The sequence below is a fragment of the Lissotriton vulgaris genome, chromosome 2_1, assembly GCF_964263255.1.
Source record: "Lissotriton vulgaris chromosome 2_1, aLisVul1.2, whole genome shotgun sequence".
Lineage (NCBI taxonomy): Eukaryota > Metazoa > Chordata > Amphibia > Caudata > Salamandridae > Lissotriton > Lissotriton vulgaris.
Window position 1 is genome coordinate 1045395352 of NC_141687.1, and position 12580 is coordinate 1045407931.

Consider the following 12580-nt stretch of genomic DNA (forward strand, 5'->3'; position numbering starts at 1 on the left):
ACTGTGGGAGCAGCCTGTGAGTGGGGCCTTGGGTACGCAAAAGTGGAGTCAGTCTGCGCCAATTTGCTGGCCACACCAGGCCTCGGACAACAGTCCTATGTAGTGCAATTCTCATTGTTGAAAATAAACGTGTTTTTCCTGTTTCAGATACTCTTTTGACTTTAGTATTAGAAGTTGTGAGTTAAAGTATATATATAGTAATTTAAATGTTTGGTAATTTCAAAGTTGAAGTTTATGTTTCATGAAAGCAGTGCAGCCCCTAAAATACCGTGATGCATAAATTCCCAATTTTAAAATGCTTTAAGCCTGTAAGACAAGCAGAAGAGTGGAATTAGTGCTTTTTATGTGTGCACCGTAAAACAATTACAACAAAAACACATTCAAAAAGCATATTAAAACTGTGTATGTTACCAGGAGGTAGATGGAGGGAGAGACGGGGTGGGGGGAGAGATGAAAGAAGGACCATAACACTAAAATACAATTCATACACACGCAATCAAAGAACAATATATTTGAAGCTTTACGGATAAGGTGGTGAGCTCTTAAAGCAAGAGACCAAATCAGGAAAAAATTTAGGTGAAGGAAGGACAGTCATGCAACTTATAACATGGTATCAGTGATAGATACATGAAAACCTAAAAGGCGGGGTCTAGTCCTATTGAAGAACTCCGTGTTTGAAAGAAGTCCTGCCTATAAGCTTAAATAGATACTTCACATATATTTTGTGGGACATTCTTGCAGAATCAAAGAACAGATATAATCCAATCTGTTGAATTAACATTCAGGTGCTATTATTCAGAAACGTATGGCATTTCAATGGCAATTTAATCAGCTCCTTCTTTTGAAATCTCAGCAAGAAATGTTTATGTTCACCAAATATATTTTGTTACATTTTAAAGGTGAAGTTTCCTGCAGAACGTAAAGAATTATTTGTATGACTTGGGAAAGTAGAATTGAAAAATGCAAGACATTTTTCATACTGCCACGCTGCTTTGCTTATTAATAAGTTTTGTCTCTTCTGCAGAAATAAATGCTGCAAAAGTCTCATTAAAGGCTCTGACTGATGGAGTAAATACCTAGCCCATAGCTCGCCCGTCCATAGCAAACCAAGCACGGGTCTTGATATCTGAGAGTTCTGCTTATTTACACATGCCTTAGACTCTGCTCACAGATATGTAAATTATTCTGGTTAAAACTAAATGCTAAAGTCTACACCATTAGTCTTCCACTTCATGATCTCCACATGGGGCTGTTAGAGGGATAATGTACCATACAATACACGGTTTACTTTTAATTAATAGAAAAAAATGTGAAATGAATATTAAATGTAGCTTAATGTGAAAGAAAGCTCAAAGCGGTATGCCTTTTTTTCAGACATGCAGCACTGCTTCAGCACTGGAAAATAAGAAATGCCGCAGATTCGAGTTTGGGAAACATCACAGTTATGTGCAAAAAGAAAAGTCAATGTCACAAATGTTTGATTTTTAATTTAAAGTTGTTACATTGAGTCTAATGAATATTTGGAGCTATGTCATAATCTTTCTTAGGTACCCATGACAGAGTATAAAAGAGAGATGCTGTTTTTGACACTACTGTGGTGTCCATTTTAGCTGTAGTATGTGTATGGGTCTTTGTATTGAAATTAAAGGTATGCAAAGTTCATGTAATTTGCTTTTGCACAATTACATGACATTTTCCAACAGTTGTTCAAAATGCGAATCCGGCATTAAGTTCTAAAATTTAACACAAAATGCATCCTTGTGTCCCGCGAATTTCATGTTAAAAAATGGCTGAAAAAGACGTTCTGTGAACAATAGCTACTCGATTTCTGGTCATTCATTCATGTTGTTTCCGAGAAATTCTGTATGATTACACTATGTGGCCTTAGTGCGTAATTAACGTAACTCGAAATTATTTAAATTAAATAAAATAACACTTGTATAACAAAACATTTGACGAGGCAATATTGAAAAAGGAAGCAAATAGACTACTGATGCTTTAGACATTGCTATACGAATTTGTAAAATTAGCTGCTTTGCCAATAAAGTGAGGACGAATCTGAAAATGGTATTTTGTTGGAGAAGCTGTATCATATTAAGTTCAGAATTTTGATAAAAATTGTATATGCATTTTACACTTTCCCTATTTAGATGGGTCGAAAGTGTTTTCTCCAATAGAAGTCTTATTCTACACATTTATGTAAGACAGTAAGAAACCAAATTCTTCAGTTAAGAAACTTGATCTTCTGTTCACAGTACATGTAGGAATTTATGGTCCTCCAAGTTTAAAGACCTATCAAACAAGCTTCCATATTTTACAAGGAAAAAGTTCTAAGTTGAATTGATCTTGTTATTTGAATACCCTACTAACATTATTTCACAGAAATCGAAGATGGCAGTGGTAATAACAAGAAGCTAGCACATCCACTAACAAGGTATGGTGGGTACATAATACACAGTAATATCATGTGCTACAATTGCCAAAACACTACGCCACCCTAGTAGTGTAGATAAATATAGAGTGGCAGGCACTAAAATATATTAACAAATTACACACAAAATCCAGAGCACTACACAACAGATATGTTTTTGGTCTGACAATGTAGCAGATCCAACATTTAATTTTGAACATGAATCTTAAATTTTTGTTGACACGCAGGTCAGTAGAAGATGACAAAATCCAGCCGACACGTGTTTCCAGAAACAGCAGATGGTTGTTCCATCAAAAAGACGACTTTTTCAAGGAACATAAATATTCTGCAATAGAATGCAGTAGTCTCGAAGACCAGTGTTCAGTAGTACTTCGGAATAAAAGGTCCTTGGAAGCTCAAGGACATCAATTGTTCAAAATGAATAAATCTTTTTTATGAATGACCTCTGAATCGAATGATGCTCAAACATAGTAGTGTATTTCACGAAATCACAGTTGAAATTCCAATCAAAACCAGGGCTATAGTTGACCCAATATAGCGATAAGTGCCTGTAGTGGCTAACCGTAAAATGTCAGCGCGTGCACCAAGTGCGCTTTTTTCCAAGGGACTACTAAACGCTGGTCCTCGAAATTACTGCATTCTACTACAGAAAACGTATGAGCCTTGAAAAAGTCATCTTTTTGACGAAATACGTTTCGTCTGAATTCTGTCATCTGATCCTGACCTGCGTGTCAACCAACATTGGGATTCATGCTCAAAAATAAATGTTGGATCTTCTATATTGTAGACCAAAAAAATTACTTTTGTGTAGTGCTCTGGATTTTGTATATAACATTATGTCACATTCAGAAAAAACCATTTGTTCTAGAAAAGTTCTTTTTTTCTTGTTGCTAAAAAGGAAAATAATTTCTTTTTAGCAGGGCTATATCTCTGTTTTTGATGAATACTCCAGTTTATCCAAATTTCCAGTGACCTGAGTTTCTGAGCCCTTTTACAACGCCTCAGAAACATCGGAATACAAGGAAAAGCACTTGAATGGATCACCTCGTTCCTCACCGGAAGAACCCAGAGAGTCCGCCTTCCACCATTCAAGTCCGAGGCCACTGAAGTCATCTGTGGCGTACCACAAGGATCCTCACTCAGTCCCACCCTCTTCAACGTATACATGAGCCCCCTCGCGGCCATCGCCCGCCAACACAACCTCAACATCATCTCTTACGCGGATGACACTCAACTGATCCTTTCACTCACCAATGACCCCAGCACCGCCAAAACTAACCTACACGAAGGAATGAAAGAAGTTGCCGAATGGATGAAACACAGCCGTCTGAAACTGAACTCAGATAAAACAGAAGTCCTCATCTTAGGTACATCCCCCTCTGCATGGGACGACTCTTGGTGGCCGGAAGCCCTTGGAAAAGCACCCATCCCGACAGACCAGGCACGGAACCTAGGCGTTATCCTGGATTCTTCACTTTCAATGAACAGACAAGTCAGCGCCGTCTCCTCATCCTGCTTCAACATTCTTCGCATGCTCAAAAAAACATTTCGCTGGATCCCCACCGAAACCAGAAAAACAGTCACCCATGCTCTGGTCACGAGCCGACTGGACTACGGAAACACCCTCTACGCAGGTACTACCGCTAAACTCCAGAAAAAACTCCAACGAATCCAAAACGCCTCAGCCAGGATCATATTAGACATCCCGCGTAACGAACACATCTCTGGTCACCTGAAAAACCTCCACTGGCTACCCGTCAATAAGAGGATCACTTGCCGACTTCTAACCCACGCACACAAATCACTCTACGATATCGGACCAGAATGCCTCAACTCACGACTGTCCTTCTACACCCCCTCCCGCCAACTACGTTCTTCCAGCCAAGCCCTCGCCACTGTACCTCGCATCAACAAGACCACCATGGGAGGTAGATCCTTCTCATACCTGGCAGCTAAAACATGGAACTCACTCCCCACTTACCTTCGCCTTACCCAGAACCACCTAGCATTCAGAAAGCAACTTAAAACGTGGATATTTGACAAGTAATCCTCCTCCCCTCCCTAAGCGCCTTGAGACCCTCTGGGTATGTAGTGCGCTATATAAATTCTCTGACTTGACTTGATTGGTAAGCCAGTAGTGAAATGGGAGCATGTTCAGAAGGCTGGCAAGCTATTATCATTAGGAGATTAGAGAGTTCAATGTAATAAAGGCTTCAGGTTTTATGGTATTGATTTTTTTCACATTTAGGTTTGAATTTATATTTATTACCTTTTGCTAATTTGATCTGTATTTATACATATTTATGTTGAGATTTTAGGAAAAATGAAGCTAAAACGACTATACTTTCATATCTATATAACCGATAAATGTTCACTCATACTTGAATGGCTAACAGGATTCAAGGATATGAACACAGTAGGACCTGCCCCTTTCTGCATGGTCACCCCAAACCTTTTGACTGCACCCATTTTTGTTGGGGTTTAGGACTTTGTGCACATAACCACGGCTAACCAATGTCAAAGTGGAAGTGCTCCCTGTGAAAATTGTTATTATGATTGGTTATCCATGATTGGCATATTTGATTTATTGGTAAGTCCCTAGTAAAGTGCACAAAGTGTGCCAAGGCCTGTAAGTCAAATTCTACTAGTGGGTTTGCAGCTCTGGTTGTGCCGCCTACACAAGTAGCCCTGCAAGTGTGTATCAGACCTATCACAGTAGTGCAGTTTATAACTACCATGTTGTTCTGGCCAGTGCACCCACTTGCCAGGCCCTTACCTTCCCTTTTCTTACATGTAAATCATCCCCAAGAGACGTTTTCAGTTGAAGGAAGGGGCCCTTAGGGGCAGCCAGGTTACTTACAACCTCCTACTATGCCTTCCCAAGCAATAAAGAGTCGGTCAGACAGTTGAGAATTCAAACATACATTTATTGGCAATACTCTGCAGAGGAGTGAAAGATGACTGCTGAGGAACTGACCCCCAACACCCTACAACACATATTGATTCTTCCCAAGATCCTCCAACTACACCCACAGTGGAAAGTTACCTGCCTGTGCCGAACATAACCAAAGAGGGCACAGAGGGATGAGCTACCACCTGCCAGAAGGGTACATGTTATCTGCAGCCCAAGGTTACTGTGCTGAAACTCAGCGTCTCATAACAATTATGCAGAACAACACACTCGGATAGGTATGCGAGGGCAAAATGGCCTATTCATTAGAAAGTCGAGATACAGCCTTGAACAGAAGATAAAATAATAGTGAAATACAGTGTTCTGCTGAGTAATGAGGCCTAGTTCAGGCACAGTCTAAGCAGTCTAATAGGGGTTACGAAATACAAAATTGAGTCACACTTGCTAACTGAAGCCTACACATTACAGGGATAACTCAGTAGGTTGCATGATGTGAATACAAATGGCGTCTATTTAGCCACACACTGCTAACCTAATACAGCATGACACTATTGGAATTTCAAACCTAAGACAGTGTATGTGAAAGGTAGGACATGTACCAGTGTATTTTACATGTCCTGATAGTGAAATACTGCAAATTTAGTTTTTCACTATGGAAAGGCTGTCTGTCCCAGAGGACAACACGGAAGCTGTAACGTAACTTTCAATTGGGAAAAGATAGACAAATGGAGTTTAGGCTCTCTGAACTGAGAATTTAATCACACATTTTTTTCAGTAAAGGTGGTTTTTAAACTGTGTTTTGAAAATGCGACTTTTAGAAAGTAGGCATTTTCATGTTCAATCATTCTGTGTGCCTCTGTCTTTTTTTGTTTTTACAGTCTGGTTTTGGAGTGACCAAAGCTGGGGATGTGCATTTACTGTGGACAGTCACAAAGGGGGGTTGAGGTTTGTCCTGCCTTTCCTAGGTGACTCATAGTTGAGCTGAATAAAACTGGTCTGCATTTAGAGTTGTGGGAGGAGTTTCACTAGCACCTGAATGGGCTGTGTCTTCTTTGCACAATGCTGACTCCACCTCCTTTTGGGAAGCTAGGCCAAAGAGGATAGACCTGGTTTAGACTGGGCTCAGAGACCCTTGCCACATAGAAAACTAAGATAAAATGGGGTATATATATTAGAACTAAAGCCCCAGAAAATTAGATCACAACTGGGCTCAAGAGGAACCTTTGCCAAGGAGAAGATCTGGAGTGCTGTAAAGAGTGGTACTGCCCCTTTGTTGTGTGTGCTTTAGTGGGTTGGCCTGCAGTTGCTGCTTCTGCTAAGGAGAGGACAAGGACTGGAACTTTGCTGTGAACCTGTTTGAAGAAGAATATCCGAGGGCTTATGTGTGTGTGCCTCCTGTTCTGGAGTCTCAGGCCCATTGACCAGCACCTGGACTCCACAGTGGACGCCTGTATTCAAAAGGGTGCCTATTCCAGTTCTTGGGCACTGAAAATTGTGTGGTTGGTGCTGCAAAGCAAGAAAAACAACTCCAATGCCATCAGCAATGCCGCCAGTGATGATGTGATCTTCACCCAAGGCCGGACACTGCTCATGAAGTGCACAATGCACTGCCCCGCCTGCACTGCAGCTCTGACACCCTTCGACACCTGTCAATGCCAGCAGTTGTTGGCCTTCCTGATGCTGGTTCTTGCACCGGCGCCATCACTGCCAGCACCAGCTGATAACCGACGAGGGTAACTCCATAAAGAGGAAGAGGTGTGGCGCAGCGGCCAGGGTGCCTGACTCCAGACCACGGGGTTCACGATTCGATCCCCGGCGGCAGGTTAGTCCAGCACCATGTGACTCTGGGCAATAGCTCGCTTAATCTACCCGATGGCCCCAGTGCCGGGAAACCACTTTTGAGGTAGCTGTGCACTTTGCAAATTCAAAGTTATTATTATTATTATTATTATTATTATTATTATTGTTATAAACTCGTTGACATCAAACCGCCTCACCAGAACCAATGCAGCATAACATTCCTTGTCCTGGATTTGACATCTCAGCTCTTTACGGACTTGACGCCTCACCACTCCCATGGCAGAAAGGAACCGGCTTCACCTCAGCACCATTGCCTCACCTCCATGATGCTGTGCATTGTCTCTTGACTTCGTTTCCAATGTACTGTTGTTTGGGGGAGTGCATGTGGCTCCGTGCCTGACTCGCGCACCTTGCAGTCGGCACTGTACTTTGGATTTGTGTCTGTGATGATTTTGTAGTGGAGCCAGGTGGAGCTGTTTGATTCTACAGTTCTATTTGTTAAGTAACCATTATGAAAGTGAAATCTTGATCCATGTATGTTGTACTTTGGTCTTGTCTGGTTTAGATAAAAATACTTTATTTTCTAAACTGGTTTGGTGTCCATTTGTGGTCATTTCACTGTGTTACTGATTGCTTTGGTACAACAACTTTGCACATTGCCTATCTTGCCTATCTGCTCATGCCAAGCTACCAGGGGGTGACTAAGCAGGGGTTTTTTAAAGTGTGTAACTCCCTTATAATGAATAGGAGCAAAGGCCCCCACTTAGACAAGTTGCATACCTCTGCCAGTCAAAGACCCCATTTATAAACTTAGCTTGAAACTTCCTTTTTAATATATATATTAGTTGCCTCTATGGTACGCCCTAAAGGCTCATAGGGCAGGGTGCAATGTATTAAAAAATTAAAACCTGTTGGTTTAAGTTTTATATGCCCTGGAAGGGTAAACCTCCCATTGTCATTTCTCACTACTGTAAGTTCTATTGCTCTCTTTGTCTAACATTGGGTTACTTTATCACGTTTAATAAGTGCTAACTTAGGACTGTGAGCAGATAGAGATATGCTGTTTAAAGTAAACTCAAATTAATTGAAATTTAAAATCCTCTTTAATGGTGAAAATGGATTTTAAGGAACAATTCTGGAATTGCCTCTTTTAGATCATTGTTTTTTTTGGTCCTAACCATTGATGCATTTTGGCAGTATCCTGGGTCACATCACTGTGTTTGGTTCTGCTGAAGGGGCTGCACATTCTTCCCAGACAGCAACAGAAAGGGGACTAGCTGTGGGCAGGATGGGTGAGCTTTCCAGAATGGCTGGGGGTGGAGTTGTGCCTTGTCCTAATTGCAATTCAAAAGGCTTGCCTCTAGAGCACACAAAGGACCATGACACCAGCCTTTTGTCTCCCCAGATGTCTTTTAGACTTCGTAGGGGAAGGAAAGATATTTCCAGAAGTAGATATGAGGGTGGTATTGGGAATCCCCAAATTCAAATGCTGGTACCAGGTATAAATATTGGACCTCCAAAACCACTCATCGGTTCACTCTTTGACCTGTGGACATTACAGAAGAAGGACTGCCCTGCCTCTAGAGCACTGCCCTGCTGCTACCAGAGAACTGTCCAGCTGCTTGAGAACTGCCTTGCTCTCTGAGAAGGAAGGCTGGACCTGCTTCCTTCATTCCAGTAATCCTGAGTGACTCCAATGGTCAGTTTGCTGACCTCCTGTTTGAACTAGAGGAACATAACAAGCTCCAGAGGCCTCCCTACAACTGCCTAGCTGACATGCTGTAGCTAAACCTGTCTGAACATGCCATTTGACCTGTCTGAGCCCTGCTGTCCTCTGCTAGAATGAGTGCGTAATTTCCAAAATGTGGCTCCCCAGGTCTTGGACCCTTGGTTGGCATCAGTTGAGCTTCTTCTAAGAAGAAAGGTGAAACCCTGAAATAGAAGGGTACATGTTTGATGATAAAGTGTGCTATTTTCTTTTTCATGCAAATGTACTGATCTGTTATCGGTGGGCGTTTGTAAGTAATTGGGTATTGGTTGAGGTGGATGAAGACATTCTCAAGCAACAGCCACATCTCTTGTCAGGGTGAAAGGGTGAAAGACAAAAAGTCACTTAATTAACTTGTCTTAACCCTCTGGCAGCTAGACACAAATGCAGCTGGACTTATTTAGAGGCACTGATTAAAGTATTTGAGCTACACACAAACAGGAATGAAGTGAAAGCATCACACAAGAAGTATACTAAACAAATCAAGAAAAAGAGAGCACATTTTAATAAATAAAATAAAATGATACCACAGCAAGTAAAAACCAGTAGAAGCGTAGATACGCAAGTTTAAAGTTTCTGGTAGTAATTTTGATCAAAGCGCCACGCACAACCAGTTGATCATGCTAGGCTGGGGGCAAGTGGGCCAGATACAACAATCAGATTAGTCCTGCTGAAAAAGTTATCTTCTTGAATTCCAGTGCGAAGAGTTATGTTCACAGTGGAGGAGGCCGCAATGAGCAGGGGGGATTGTCGCAGATCATCATTGCTGTAGCGCAGAGTCTGCTGGGTGCGTGAATGGTCATTCCAGGATCTTCAGATTGATAGTCACTGTGGGCTGTCATTGACTGTTGTAGCGCTAATAGCAGATCTCATGTTTCTGTTCGTTGTTGGAAGTCGCAAGAAGAATCAGGTCATCACCGTCGCCATGGTCATGCTGCAAATGGGCATTAAAATGTGCTTTCTTTTTTCAGAATTTGTTTAGGATTTTTCTTGTTTTTGGCTTTCACTTCATTCCTGTTTGTATACAGCATAAATACTTTAAAGAATGCCTCTACGTTAAGTTTGACTACTGCTGTGTCTAGCTACCAGAAGGTTATGCACAGGGTAACTAAGTGACTCTTTGTGATTCACCCTGACCAGGGATGTGGCTGTTGCTTGAGAAGGGTTCCATCCACCTCAACAAATAACCAATTACTTACAAACACCCACAGAAAACAGATCAGTACAATTACGTGAAAAAGAAAAGATGCACATTTTATCATCAACCCTGATCCCATCTACTGCTGTTTCAGCCCCTTTACTAAAAATGTCACTCTGTAGAACTATTCTCACCATCACCCAGACAATCTCAAGGGCGGATGACAGGAAGCGTTTTGGGAAAGCCGAGCAGTCATTGATGGGAATTCGAGCTGATGATTACCAATCACACCGTGGAACAGTGTAAACCACTGTAAAGTCAATTCTGAAGTACTGTCCCTACCATAAATTTTTTCACGTTACTATTCAGCCTACTTGCTGTTTTTGGCATGTGCTACCTTATGATGTTTCGCCCCTTGTGGACTGCTGCCAATTCCTCTCTGCCAGCAATCCCCTACTGCTTTTTGCGCACCTAAAACACACTTTTTCTAGGCAAAAATGAGAGCTAAATACACTTCACAAGCATGATTTAAACCACAAAACACATTTAAATGTTTCCTAAAAAGAGTCTGGTTAGGCTTAGAGTGTATTTTGCCTTTTTAGTTTGTAAAGGGGTGGGAGGTTGCCTTCTATGAGCTTTAGCACAGTTTAAGTGAAAACCAGGAAAGAAATGTCAAGAGTCAAGGGTAGAAGAAAACAACAGCTTCAAAAGTACAAATTACACAAAAACCAAGCAATACATGTAAATAGTTAAGGCTAGAGAAAAAGTGCAGTTTTTACAGTTTCAAGAAACACAGCACCCAGTCTGTTTTCTTACCGCCTCTCCTTGTCCTTGCTGGCTGGGCTGTTAAGACTCAGAGAAGCTGCCAAACAATTAGAAATGTGCATTGTGTGCAAATGGACCACCATCCTTTGGACATTTAGAGGCTTGCCTACATTCAAATGAAGATTGGAATAAGTACGTGTATTACTTTCTGCTGATTGCTGCTAGGAAACATGAAGCAGTATAAACTCCTAGTTGCAGATTCACAAATGTTTGCAAAAGATTTTCAAAAGAAAATAATCATAATGTTATGCCCACCTAAAGTGGTTGATTCCCAAAGCTGTATGCTTATGGATGAAAAGACCTTAATTTAAGCTTGCCTGGGATTCAGATAAACATTTCTGGTGTGCGTCCATGGTTTTACTATTTCCCTGCCATGAGTGTGGAAAAATCCGCAGTAGTAATTCCCAATATTGGAGTGGAAAGTGCATGTTATAAGGTGTTGTTTGGAAGAAATGCCTACAAACATACCATTGTGGGCATTCACAAATTACAATCCAATTAAATCACCAGTGGCGGCTCCTCCGTTAATTCTTTTTGCAGCGTAAAAAAAGGAAAATTAAATGATAATAACTCAAGGTTATTATCATGTTAGTTTTCCCATTGTCACATCCTTGTTGAGCTGAGCTGCTCTTAGAGCAGGGGGAGGAGTGGTTTGGCCTCCCTAAGTGAGCATGAGTGCTTGGCAAGCCCTCTCTGGCCGTCCACAACAGTCATGCGCACATACTGTATTCTCCATGTAGGCTGCACTACAGCCTGCATGGAGAACATGCCCATCCCTCCAGCCCCTAGATGAGCACAGTGTCACGGTGCTCAGACAAATCACAATGCTGCATTGCAAAATTGTGATTGGCTGCTGGAAGCCAGGGAGCCCTGGTGCTTCCTGCTTCCTGCTTCCTGTCTCCCCCAAGAATCCAGGAAGAGGGCATAGGAGAGGCGGTGGGAGGGAAATACATTTTTTATCACCCATGTCCCCCCGCCCCACTGCTGCTTAGCAGCTGCCAATGCAAATCACTTCCTGGCCTGGAAACTGTTGGCAATTCACTCTAAGGGTGGAGCAAATCCTCTTCCTTTCAGAATGGAAAGGGAAAGGATAACCCCCAGATTTCTTGGTGGTACACGTGAAGAGCTTTCTCCATGGGGAAAAATGTTTTCCGCCAGAGAAAAAAATGTGCTTCTGCACACTGGCCTTCATTGCCCTTTTTCTTAAATCTACGCTATGTATGTTTCCGCACTGCTGGAATATGAGTGTTGGGAAGGTGTCAAATTAAAGTGTTTTTTTTTTGTTTAGAGTAATGCCGCCCAACATTTCAGAACTGAATAATGTGACTCTATCAGTACAAATAGGAATTACAGTGATCAGACAGATATACTTTCATTTGCATTATATTAACCTCATTGACTCTGCATTTTCTTGTAATTAGTGATGTGAACTAGTATCAGTATGTCTTGTTAGTAATACTATGCAGCCAAAGAACGCTCAAAACATGAAATGTTGTTCACCATTCACAGTGTCACTAGAAACTCCTCAGTTGTTTTGATCTTGTATCCTCTGATAGCACCACATTACTCTCATATATTTATACCATTATAATGTGGGATGACATATCTGTGTACATACTTTATTTTTAGAAAAACAAACATTAGCTCTATTAAGGGCATTCAATTAAAAACAACAGGCATGGTCTGTGTTATCATTCAAGGTGTCAT